The sequence below is a fragment of the Symphodus melops genome (assembly GCF_947650265.1).
Source record: "Symphodus melops genome assembly, chromosome: 12".
Classification (NCBI taxonomy): domain Eukaryota; kingdom Metazoa; phylum Chordata; class Actinopteri; order Labriformes; family Labridae; genus Symphodus; species Symphodus melops.
The window spans coordinates 6,492,358-6,505,775 of NC_136702.1; the positions used below are offsets into that span (position 1 = coordinate 6,492,358).

General features: G+C 40.3%; 1 protein-coding gene across 6 annotated transcripts in view; it reads left to right on the forward strand.

Moving 5' to 3' along the window:
• il1rapl1a (interleukin 1 receptor accessory protein-like 1a) overlaps nucleotides 1-13,418 on the forward strand; it is a 286,407-nt gene that overhangs the window by 234,267 nt on the left and 38,722 nt on the right. The gene's annotated exons all lie outside the window — the stretch shown is intronic.

The window sequence follows — 13,418 nt, forward strand, 5'->3', positions numbered from 1 at the left end:
TCCTACAAGAAAGTTACAGATCAGAATCTTAAGTGTTTCCTTCTTAATAAATGATAACAAACCAACTCACAATTATCTAAGGTTTTATTAAGGAATGAGCTCTCCTGCAGGTTAATAAACAATGTATTAGGTTATGGTCTTGCAAGGAGATGATTCAGAGGCAGAAATCCCAAAATGTTCTTTTGTGAATTTAACAACATGGCAAATTCAGGACATAAAACAAAACCGAGCAGCAGTTGACATTGTATAGCCTGCCATACCAATGAAAAACTGTTCGGTAACACTCATTTGGAGCAGCTTCATGGTAGGGTTAAATAAGGAGAGTTTATTCAAGGTTTGGAGAAGTGTAGATGTTTGTGTAATAAACTTTCCCCTCTGTGACAATGCCCCATGTGTTTAAGGTTTTCATTCTTTTAATCATCTCTGACAAAGTCCTACTCTGATCCCAACTCTCTCCTGCCTGTCCCTGAATACCTCCACCTTCCTCCTTCACAACATGCGAGCATCCCTCTGCTGGCACAACACAGCAAACAGAAAAAGGCTTTCATGTATTTTAAAAAGTGTTGTTTAATTTTAATGGAAGCCCTCCAATCAGTGGATTTGCTTGTGCAAGCAAAGTGAAACCACGCAGGTTTTTCATGTCGAGTTTGACTTTTGAATTTTAAGTAATCCTTTTTTCGCAGTTTTTTTTTAAAATTATTATTATTATTATTATTCTCCCACAAAGGGAACATTGTTATGCAGTTTTTTGGTCTAAATCAGAAGCACAAAGAAGCAATAAATATTCTACAAGTCGCCATGACAACTGTATGTCAATGAAGCTTATTAGCCAGTTTTTATTATCAAAAGTTAACTTCCTTTGTTTTATTACTGTATACTGTAAAATAGGAAGACAGGCAGACAGACAGACAAATATCTTTGTTTACATACAACAGCTCAGTTTTCCTCTTTTTACACTTTCTAAAAGCTCTCTTCCATGTTCCCTCTCTCCTCCTGCTTTTCTTCTATCCCGTCCTACATCCTTTTATCCCTCACCTCCCTTCTCTCCTCACTGCCTCACACATCGACCTCTGCCTGCTGACAGATTTGAGGATTTGTGAATGTGGATGTCTTGAAGTCTTCCTCAGCCTCCTCTCTTTTCTCTCCTGTCCAAAAAGTCCACCCCACTGAGGACTTTTATCTTTCTTTCTTTTTTATTCCCGTCAACCCCCAGCCGTGACACTCGACATGTCACCTTTACATTGAGAGGGGTGGAATTGAAATTGACATTACTCCGGAGAGTTCCGAAAGGTCAATGCAGAGTCACTTCTCTAAATTACTTTCTGACTCTCTCTTGCTGTCTGTCCATCTGTATGATACACACACTGTCTCTTTCTCTCTCTCACACACAGACACACACACACACACACACACACACACACACACACACACACACATACCCCAACTATAAACACACTTTTCTCTTCAATCACTTGAACGCCATGCCTCTGACAGGTCCTCCTTTTTCTCCCTCTTATCTAAGTTCTGACATTTTTAACTCATATATATATATATATATATATATATACATGTCACACACATATATATATATATATACACATATATACACATATATACATATATTCAGTAAATAAAAGTGTCCATAGCCTATCATTAATGTAGGAGAAAAAAAGGCATTTAGAAAATTGGCTGTTTAGATTTGCTACATTTCATGATAAATGACATATTTTAAGCTGAACACAGGGAAGGGGATGAAAGAGAGAACCAGGCCTTAAAGGTCAAATTGAAGATATGAGAGTTGGGACAAAGTGTGTCGTCATTCAATTTAGTTTCAGCCCCACAGTGAACCAACATTAAGTAACCCGTGGTGACCGCAATGGTAACTAGTGTGTCAGCGAAACAAAGCTGAATGTTTAAGTGTGTGAACGGTCGTCATTAATCACTGAGTCCGGGGCTGAGAGCCGGAGCCCGCTGTATGATAAATGAAGTGAAAGCGCCCACTACATGTGCCTAAAAGGAAGGGGAGAGGGAGGGAGGGAGGAAAGGAAAGGAAAAAAGACTGAAACATCAGCATACAGCGGGCGATAAAAACAGAAACAAGACCCCGCTGTGCATCACACAGCTGTTTGTTTATTTGGACGCAGAAAAGTGTGAACCAGCCTGCCATGCATACCAGGCTATTGGTTGTTTTTCTTTCTCCGAGGCTGACACCAAGCTGTCAGGCGCCGTCTTCCAGCAGCTGTAGTTTTAGCCGCGTGTCCAGCCCAGTTGGTTTTAATAGACCTTATCAGCAGCCGTTCAGCCGATTCAGCATGTTGAATCAGCGGTAGAAGCAGGTGCTGAGAGAAGGAGCTGTCTGACTGGCTGCTCAGCCCAGTGAATCAGTGATTATTCCCATTTAGTTTGGTTTCTCCTTTTCTTTTTTCTTTTTTTAACTTGTGTATCTTCAACAGAAAAGCAGTGCAAAGCAAAACTTCTACGGTGACAGCTAACTTTTTATCAGACAAATTCTCAGTTAGCATCCCACTTAGTCTGCAAAGCATTGTCTTAGGTTTGACTTGTGCTCCGTTTAATTAAATCCAACTTTCTTGCACATGAAAGCAGTGCACTCATAAGTCCAGAGGCAGAGAGGAAACATTTAATGAGGGTCTGTTTGAAGGTTTGGATCACAGAGGGGAAATAAATCCTCCCTTCTGGTATTATCACATGTCAAAAATAATAATACTTTTTTATTTTCTTCCACTTAAACTTCGAACAACAGCAGCTATAAACAACACTTTTTTTTAGCTTCCGATATGACGGAAAAAAATGTAATTATTGTGCCAACCATGAGTTAAAGGCCAAGCCCACATAAAGCTTATACGATACTATAAAAGTAGAAACACATTTTAGACATACAATCAGACAAATAAACCATCCTGATGTTTTTGCAATCAAAGGACTGATAAACTTTCAAATTAACATCCACTTCATTCTGTCGACTTTACTGCAACACAACATTTCAAAAGTTACTTTTCATATATTAAAGTTGTTCTGAAATTAACATCATTCCAGAAAATGTGATTCATTTTCTCCTTTTATTATTTCTCCTCATTTGCATAATTCACTTGACATGTGATCAAATCTGCCGATTTCAAGAGCAAAAGGAAGAATTCATTCAATTCACAGCTGAGCAACTTCAGACCTGTGACTCCTTGTAAAGTTAGCTTTAGGATAGGTTTAGTCCCATACATGTACTTGGTTTGGATTTATTACCAAAGTGCAGTATGACATAAGCAAGCTTTTTTTTTTAAACATGTTTTCTTTAGATCTTGTAAGCCTTTTTTATTGTGATGAGATAGATGGGGGTTTTTTTACGTCAGCTGCCTTAAAGCTCCTGCATAGAACTTTTTGGTTTATGTTGTTTTTGGCGACCCCTGCGGTTAAAATTGTTCCTCTGTGAAAAAGTAACCAAGGAAAATCTTATTATCTCTGAAATTGCCTAATCTGACACTTCCCCTGTAGCGGTTCCAATCAACTATGGAAAAAAAAAATGAGCATATCGCTGATGGCGCTTTTGAAGGTCAAATAGAGACATCAGTATTCATTTTATTCAGTGTCACAACCAGCTAAAATCTCGTCACAGGAGCTTTAAAAACAGCGTGAATCTCGAGCCTACTGAGATCTGTGTGAACTGTTCAATAAAAAAAACCTTCTTATTAGTGTTGTCTTGAGTATGATGAACTGTTCTAAATACACATTCACTGATCTTTTACATATGCATGTAGCTCAGTTAATTTAATCTTGCTATGTTGGCAGGTTTCGGGGATCTTCCTGAAGTAGAAAACATAAATTAATGACTCTCCTGCCTGCACCAGCAGAATGAGCATGCATGTTGGCACGATTGTCTGCCTCGCTCTCTGTTCTGTGCTTAAGTCCTACTTAGAAGATGTGAGGTGATGCGAGGTGACGCACCAGTCACTTTTTGTCAGCACTTTCCCGTTCAGTGTGTCGCGTCCGTGAGGCGACAGATCTGCTCCCGTCTCTCTCTCTCTCTCTCTCTCTCTCTCTCTCTCTCTCTCTCTCTTTCTTTCTCTCTCTCTCTCTCTCTCTTTCTTTCTCTCTCTCTATCTCTGGCTTGAGCTCAACTTTATGCTTACTGTCAGTGTGTGTATTCCATTTTGTCAGTCATTCGTTGGTGCGTGTGTGTGTGTGCCAGTATTTATAACCATTATCCAGGCCGTCCCGGGCAGTTGTGTTGCATCAGTCACCGGTGATAGTTTCTCCACCTTTTAAGCCAAGGGATGTCTTTAAAGAGAGAGGATTTAGGTAATGGTAGCTTTTACCTCGTCTTGCCTCTGACGCTCAGGCTCCCTGACAGGTAATCAAAGAGAAGGAGCTGCCCCACTCATCCCTGCTTCACTCTGTATTTGATACAGCAAGGGCAGACAGGAAGAAGGAGCAGACATAATGAGAGCCTTCTCCTTTCAAAGGCTTCAAGAGACATCCTTTCGTCCTTTCCTTCCGGTCATTGCCACCTCTGTTTGGTCAAGGTAACGCGACGTCAAGGGCAACCTGAGAGATTACACACAGAAAATGCAGTGACAATTGATTAATTGAGCTGAAAACGGAAGAAAAAAGATGATTGTACAGTAATGAGAAAAGATGGAGTCAGGATGGAGAAGTGAGAAAAGGAAGGATAGAGAGAGAGAGAGAGAGAGAGAGGGGGAAAGAGGGAGGAGAGAACTGGCACCGGAATGACATGCATGAACAGCAATGCGAGCAGGGGAAAAGGCGGCTTTGCCATTCACTTTGAAGCTTGCTCCACTTCTGTCTGTCTTATGTAACAGAAAAGCGAAGAAAAACAAGTGCCAAAAAAAAAAAAATAACACAGCAAAACTAGGCAGGGGTGGAGAGAGGAAGGAGGGGGGAAAAAGGAGGTAAAACACAACTTCCAAACTTCGGTTCTGTCTCTGATGTTCCCAGCGAGCTATCAAGAAAGCTGAATCTGGACGCTGGAGTTAGTCACTACGCCATACTGAGCTTTGGTGTGGTACAGGAAGGGGTTTAAAAGAGTGAGCAGAGAGAGGGAGAGAGAGAGAGAGAGAGATCAGTCAGTATTCTGAAGAGGACAAGAAAGGAGTGTTTGAGAGGAGGCTGTTGGACAAAAAAAGATAAGGAGACGTAGGAGGAGGGAGGGTAAACTGAAAAGCAGAGGAGATGGACCGCACTGTGCATTTGAACCCAGGAGAGCTAACTACACTATCTTTCTCTCCGCGTTACATAACGGCATTCCTCCATCTTCAGCAGACAAGTCGGGCCCAGATTAGACATCTTCACACACGTCTGTTCTACATTAACCACACGAGACCCCCAGCTGGAGGCCCCTCTGCCTCATCCTGCACGTTAGCTGCCCTGTTGCTAACACCTTTAGCTAGCACCTCCAACACCAATGCCCTCTTTGTGCTGTACTGTTGCTTTTTTATGACAATCAATCTTCATAATGTCACCATCGCCCACGGCATTGAATGTTGCTATGGAGATCAGTAGATCTGCACTGAACTGCAGCCCGCAGGAAGAGTGTATGCAAAGCTTACTTTAGTACATGTGATGTGCTGGTGTGTGTGTGTGTGTGTGTGTGTGTGTGCGCGCGCTTCTTCCTACACACATACACAGTTCGGGTTTAATTGCCATCTGCAATCTGCATCTTGAACACAGGCGGTAATTCAAGAGGCCCAGCGTGGGGTAAATAGCCGCGACTCATTTACAAGTATGTTAATGGACTTTCTATATCCCTGTCTTTCTTGTTTCCTTTCCTCAGCCTCTCTCACTCGCTATCTCTCTTTCCACACAGTGAGCATACATTGTACAGCAAATCAAAACACACTGCAGAGTACACAACAGAAGCAGCAAAGAAGTAGTTTGTGAAGAAATTGCATAATTTAATGAATAAACAGTTATAAGCGGTGGGTGATTGTCTTTAATTGTGTCATCCCCATACACATTGTTTGATTGTTTGACTGTGATTTGTTGCTAACCGCCTTAAAGAAAACACAATTTAACATGTTGGTGTTACCCTGGAGGGATGTTAACAGCATATATGAGACGGATAAAATCTGATTTCTTTTTTTTGGGGGGGGGCTATATTGGTTATAGTTTTATTAATGTTGAGGGTTAATGCTTTCAAGACACTTTTTTTTTTCTCAGAAAAAGAGAACAGTTAAACTTTTTTTTTAACTGGTTAATTTCTGAAGTTATTTTCGCCCTTCTGTGTGATCCCTCCTCCCATTCCCCCTCCCCGCTTCTTTCCTTCCTCCCTTAACTGCTCTCTTGAACCTCTGACATGTGTTATTAGCATTGAACAATGGGAGAATGGGCATTCAAAGTACCAGCTTTGCTTTCCTTAATAACTACCCTCCATGGTAATAATTACGCCCTTTGAAACAAAAGAAATAACCCTTCTTGGGTTACCAGGCTAGAAGCATGCAGCTGGGTGTGTGTGAGTGCGTGTGTGTGAGCAATCTTGCATACAGTTGAGCACACGTCCTTACAATTTCCTTTTCTCTTCAGCTAAGGCTTTTCGTTTTTCGTCATACGAAAAAAATATTGACGTTTTTTTTCTGACATTTTTTTTCTGTATTCTTATTGCAATTTCATTCTTTTTCATATTTTATTTAATTCTGTTTCTATTTATGTCTTTACCTTTCATAACTACCATTTGTCAAAGCAGCCTCCTATAACACAATCATTTAAGATTAAGATTTACTCACAATTTCCCAGCTTGGGATCAATAAAGTACATCTATCTATCTGTCTATCTATTGATCCCTGCAGGGGGGAAATTCGTTGTTTACACTCTGATGGTCATGCAACACACACACACATTTCTCATGATTGTATTTGTATAACCGCAGTGATTATATTTATCTTAAATCTTGAACGATATGATTCGATATGAGAAGATGCAATGAGATGTGATATGACACAGTAACAGTATGATACTCTACAATATGACACAATGTGATACGATAGTGTATAGTGACATAAGGGATGGTCTGATGTATGGTTTGGTGTGGTATGTTGGTATGAAAATGAACTATATTAAGATGCTGTACCAGACCAGACCATACAGTTCCATACAAAACAATGTAATGTGTTTTCCTTGTAAGAAGCATACCCTTTTCTTTGCCTGAGCAGAATGAAACTGTACAAGAATGTAATCCATTTTAAAGAAAGTAATCATGACAAAGAGGGGTCTTTTTTCTTTACATTTTCTCCTTAGTTGGAATTGTAAAGTGTCGAGAAACAATAACCACAGATAATCTGCACCTTCGGGGTCAGTCTTAAAAGCTGGACACAATGTGGATTGATAATCAGGTCAATATTGAATAAGGTCAATGTTGACATGGATGCTGATAGTGATCAAACGATGAGTCAGCTGATGATTAGTCTCCTGTTTCTCTTGTTCTGGGTTAGATTTCATTTTAATCAATGGTTTAACAAACCCTGCATTTCCCGGTGTCAACTCTTATATTCCCATGTTTTGTGTGCCTGAGTCAATGTGCCCATATCTCTATTTGTTCTCTTTTGATATCTCGCTACAGGACTTTCCCCTCAGGAACAATAAAGTTGAATTGGAGTTCAGGGACCAATTATCATATGAGTGCTATTTTAAAACCACCCTCCATGCTTTAACTGTGTCTTTCCTGTGGGCGAATAACATCAGCCACATGTCAAAACAGGATGACCATGCTGTCATTTACACTGGCTAAATGGCCTATTTCAGGCCAACATTGATCCTTGTAGTGACTCTATGGTGTTTGTTGTATGCAGGATCAAGAGTATTGATCGGTTTTGATAAAAGCCAGCGGCCTCTTCACTTGAGGAGGGCCAACTTTATAGTGTTACTCTTGAATCTTAAGCCCTGTGGTTAACATCATCGTCACAGCTGAACTGTCAGTGCGAGTGTGAAATAATAATGGGAAGTTTGTTTTTACGATCTATTTATTTATTTATTTTAGATGCTTAAAGTATAACATCGCAAAGCTTTAAAACGGGAATCTAAAGTGTTACATCATTGGTCGTTCATTTAAATATGATGTGAGGATTTTAAACAGTTTATGCAACAGTCTCAATTTAATACTGAGTCCTTTTGATGACCTACAAAAGCGAGTCAGATCATCAGCGGATAGATTTCTATTTTTGTATAGTCATTTTTGTAATGCCTGTCATCTCACAGTACAGGACAAAGTGAGGAGATCTTACAGTAGTCCGTCGGGAGCTTCAAACTCAACACAAACCTGTGATCCCATATTCTACTTTTTTTTTTTTGGAGAAATCTGGCAGCAGAGTGGAGAAAGATATGAGGGAAAGAAGCCACAGGTTGCATTCGAACCATGGCTGCCCGTTTAGAGGACTATAGCACATCAGGCTGGCACACACTATAACCACTAGGCTACTAACTTAATCTGAATGTGGCCAAATCAAATCAGCAGATAAGAAAGCAGAACATTTTCCAAACTGAATATACTTTACCCTTCTCTTTAATTTAACGACTATGACCGGCTGCTTGTAAAAATGCATTCTGCAATAATGGTGACTGTGAAAGTCTGTGACACACTTTCTGTGCTGTCATGTCTCTCTTCTTACTCTCACCCTTCCTGCCTGTCTGCGTCTATTTCAACACTCAGACGACGTGTACTTTAGATTCCTGTAGAGCTGTCACCATCTGTCCAGTGGCGCCTGCTGGCATCAGAGCCTGCCTGTTGTGAAGACTGTGAGGGTCTGTACCCTCCTACTGTGTGCCTCTTTGAATTTGACTCCTCATTTTAGACCTCACATTTTCACTTCTCTGCTGACAGTGGCTTTCCAAGAAGTGCCCATCATTTATAACTCTTTTTTTATTTTTTCAACAAATATGGGAGAAAATTGTATTTTAAAAATTGCAATGGTTCTGTTCTGTACTTTTTATTTCTGGTGTTTGTTTACTTACGTAGATTTCTAAGCGGCACCAGGGCTGTATAGATCTTTTTTTCTCTCATATTTCTCTTTAACATTTCCACTTTTAATTTTATTTCATCTGAAACCCGCAGGTTTGATGTAAAAGGGTAGACAGCATCCTCTTGCTGACAGGTAAAACTGAATAATTTTGACCCACGTGTAAGAATATAATAGTCGTAGTTTTAGTACTGGACTCTCTTTAGCACCATGGTACAAGAGTGGCCTTTTCCACATGAGGTTCGGGCTGGCAGACCATATAGCATGCATACAACTTTATCTGACTCTCTACATCATCCCTGTATTTTTTCTACTCTGCTGGGTTTTTTAATCGCATGCGCTCCCTTATTAGAGATAACATGACCTTTAGTGTGTTGGCAGCTCCCTGTGCGACCTTTAAGAGTGAGAAGGACTGAGAACAGCTGTGGATCGAGTGGAGCATAATGTGGGGCTCCATCAATGAGTTCACCCTGAGAGGGCCATTACAACGCTTTGTCCCCTGCTGGAAAATGAGAAAATTAGTCACCTTTACGTATGTGCAAGCGTAGCCGAGCTTACAAGGACTCCTCTGACCTCATCTCTTGTTCTTTTCAGTGGAACAGGCCCCTCCAGATCACGCCTTGTTTCACAAGTAATCTGTCACTTTTGCTCTTTCACCGTGTTCTTCCTCATCACATTCTTTGCCGCCCATTGGTTTTTGGACTCCTGCCTCTCTTCTCTCTCTCTCTCTATCTCTCTCTCTCTCTCTTTGGCTCCATCAGCTTTTCAATTTATCTCTCACTCTGTCCTGATTCCCATTCACAAGAGTAAATAAGTTAAGTTGGAGAGCTTTTTTTTTTTTTCTCTTTGGAAGAAAGTGTTGAAAGATAAGCCATGATATATTCTGTCATTTACTGCCCTCATACGAGAGAAAATGTGTGAAGTGACCTCGTGCAGCACCGACATAAAATGAAGTTGCACTTTTTTACTTTCCCTTTGTTATAGAGTTTTAAAAATAATACAGGTTTTATGACCTCTATATACACCTTATTCACCGGTGAGTGATAATTGTATGGCAAGTATTTGAAGAGTAAGCTCTCGAATAATAAGCAAGGTAAAGCTTTATACTTGCTGTTAAAATTCAGAGGCCAGTTATAAAGGGCAGGAATCAAATTACTGAGGTATATATTGCATTTGACCAGGGCTTTGCAGTCTAATGCTGTCTTTTACTTCTCTTTGTTCTATCGTTAGAGAGCGCACTCATGTTATTTCCAACAGAACAACAGTGTTCCCTTTCGGCTTTAACTCTATTTGTGAAACAAATAACTTTTCCATTACCCAGATTCCCCATGCTCTGCAGGTAGCTTGGCTTTTCACCTCTGTGAGTTAACAGCACACACACACTGAGCACAAAAGCGCAATTGTACACACACACACACGCACACACACACACACGCGCCTCTGAACAGACATACTGCTAAGCCTGATTAGGGAGTCATTTTTATTGTTTGATGGAGTTTCCATTCAGCCATTTTCTGCCTTCGCCTCTCTCTGCACAGCCTCATCCTTTAGGTTCTCCTGCAAAATCGTGACACACTCCCTTGTCAGCCGATATATATTCCACCGTAATAATTCCTCCAGCTTGTTCTGTGACCGCCCCTGAAGCCTCCTTCCTCTTTGGTGTGAGTTTAACACCTCAGAGACCGCAGAGAGTCAAAAGAAAAAGGCAGTTAAGCTCGCAGACTTAGTTTAAGGCACCTGACAAATTAAGGATTTAGGTTACCTTTTACCTTCACTTATTCAGAGAAGTTTCACTGTGAGCCCAGACTTTTTACAGGAACACCCTGAGACATATTTTAGATTAAGGGGCCTTACTAAAAGGCAACCCAGGGGTGTTTTTGAGGTTATGAAGAAGCCCCTTGATTAATTAGTTGGCAGCTTATGTCCACACCCAGGCATAGACTGTAAATGTTAATGGCACTGAGTGACACTACCTATTAGTTTTTGAAGGGACGCTTTATCCATAGTGGTTGCCATATTGGAAATGTTGAATATCAAACTTTTGGTCAAACTAAAGACAGACACAGAGTATGAGCTGAGGCGGGCCTAAAATCTATGCAAAAGGCTACATTGCATCAGTTTGCAGTTTAATCCGTCAAGCCCTTTATCACGCATAACTTGTTGTTTGTTTGTTTTTTTACCAGGCTGTAAACATGTTATTTTCTGCTGTCAAAACAGCCATTTTAATTTGGAATGTGCCGGTGACTTCCTGGTATTTCGGGGCCAGCCTCAAGGATCTCAAGGAGTCGCCGTTTTTTTTGCACTGGCTTGATTTTTTTAACACCAGAGTTTACCGCTTGGTTACACCATTGCTCATGATCTAACAGGAGACAGTCTGCCTTTTTTAGCAACCAAAGTGGCAGAAATGATGCTGGCTTTGTCTGTGAAATGATCTTTAAAAAAACAAATAGTAATAAGTAGTAGTAAGTAATAAGTAAGTAGAAGTAATAAGTTCTGTCACAAAATAATGAAGTGATTTGAATGAATTCTAGAAACATTATTATGAAATAAAATACATTTTGGTGAAGACGTTAAGCCATACGATAACAGGATATTTCATATACCAATACTCATATTGATCACAGGTTGCAAGCTTTTGTTATTCCTTTTTCATTAATAAATTACACCCAAAAAAAAAACCTTTTCAGTGGCTCTGTGGCTGTGAAAAGAGCCCCTGATCTCCACATGCAGATGTAACCCAACCTGACAGCTGATCAGTGGGTTATTACATTTATTTTCAGACATACAGACACACAGTAAGTTTTTAAAGAAATTTCATTTTATATTATAATGTGTTTATTCATGTAGAGCTCTATTGTCCAGTTGAGCATGTACATAAAGGGAATCTTTCCTTCAGTTTTCTCTGAATATAGAGTGACATTTCTTCACATTTGAGGACGTTGTCGTAATTTGAAACATGTGTCACCATCCTGGGACTAGATTCTACATTTTCTTGTTTATCATGGAAACTTGGGAATACGGCGCATGGAGACTGACGACCGTATTATCTTGTGGAACTGTTATGAGCAAGTGGAGACCATCAACTATACATATTAAGGGGTTTTTCCATCTGTATGCATATTGTATTTACATGAACACAACGTTGCATCCACATGCACACGTAACATACCCATTACACAAAGGCATATTTCCCAGTTGGCTGCTACATGTGCTGTATATTATCTTCCTTTTGATGGTGCTACTTTGTCTGCAGTGATGTGCTTTTCCTGGTGGGAACGATGCAGCACAGTGCAGTGCAGAAGTACAGCATGGTAATGATATCCTACAGGAGAAGTTCCAGTCTTGCAGCGATAATCATTTCTACAGGATTAAGTCCTGACCCACATCAGCTCGGCAAATTAGCATTCTGAGAGAGTACTGCGGCAAGATTCCACACAGACTAAATGCCTGCAGTTAATAGGATGGGAAAGAGGAAGGGAAATAGGAGTGGGAGACAGAGCGAGTAGAAGAATCAAAGAAAGATTGAATAATGTAGGAGAGAAAGTCAGCTTTGAGAAAGTGTCAAGACTTGCATGTTTGTTGTGTGTTTTTCTGGCGTGCTTTTTAAGGAGGAGCCCTCCTGCCAGCCTCTGTTTGGAGACGCATGCTGGGGATTCATTTGCATCTTAACTCCTGCATTGAACCAGAGAGGGATCTGTGAGTCGTCCTGCACCACAGTGACACTGGAAGGCTGATATGAGACTTCAGAGGAACTTTATTTGAATTTTTTCCCCCTTCCTAATGCTGTTGGCATTCAACTGTGGAAGCCCCTGTGACCTTTTGGAGGACCAAAGTGTTTTTAACTTGTGAAAAATCAACCGAAGTATCAGAAATACAAACAAGACGAATATGTTCTACACAGCAGCAGTGCCTGGAGCCATTTCTTATCAAACCTAGCTCTTGCTTTGTTGCACTTTTCACCTGTCTCTGCTGTTGATGGTGGTACACATTATGATCTTTGTTAGTCCAAGGTTTCTAAGATTGGAACGCCTCCAGTTGTCATTTGCTATGTACCATCTTGTAGTAATTACAAAGTTTTAGCAAACAGTTTTTTAGTGAGCCCCTGCCTTGTTGTGGGTGTGAGCGAGCAGCAGATGGTTTGTTTGAAATAAAGAAAACATTGAACCACTGACCCACTCAGGGCTTTTAAGGGAGAAAAAAAAAGAAACAACATTCACCCAGAGTTTTATAGTTTACCATCATTGCTGTTGGTTATGAGGACATCAAAATGCAAATAAATTCAATTAAACTGCATTCTTAGCTTAAGTATCAGAGATAGGAGTTTGTAGAAAGTCACATTAAGTCAAGATTTGTGAGTCAATTATTTGCAACAATCGAAGAAAGTTGCACCACTTCAGTCCTCAGTATTAACTCACTGAACCCTTAAGAATGATCTGAGAAGCA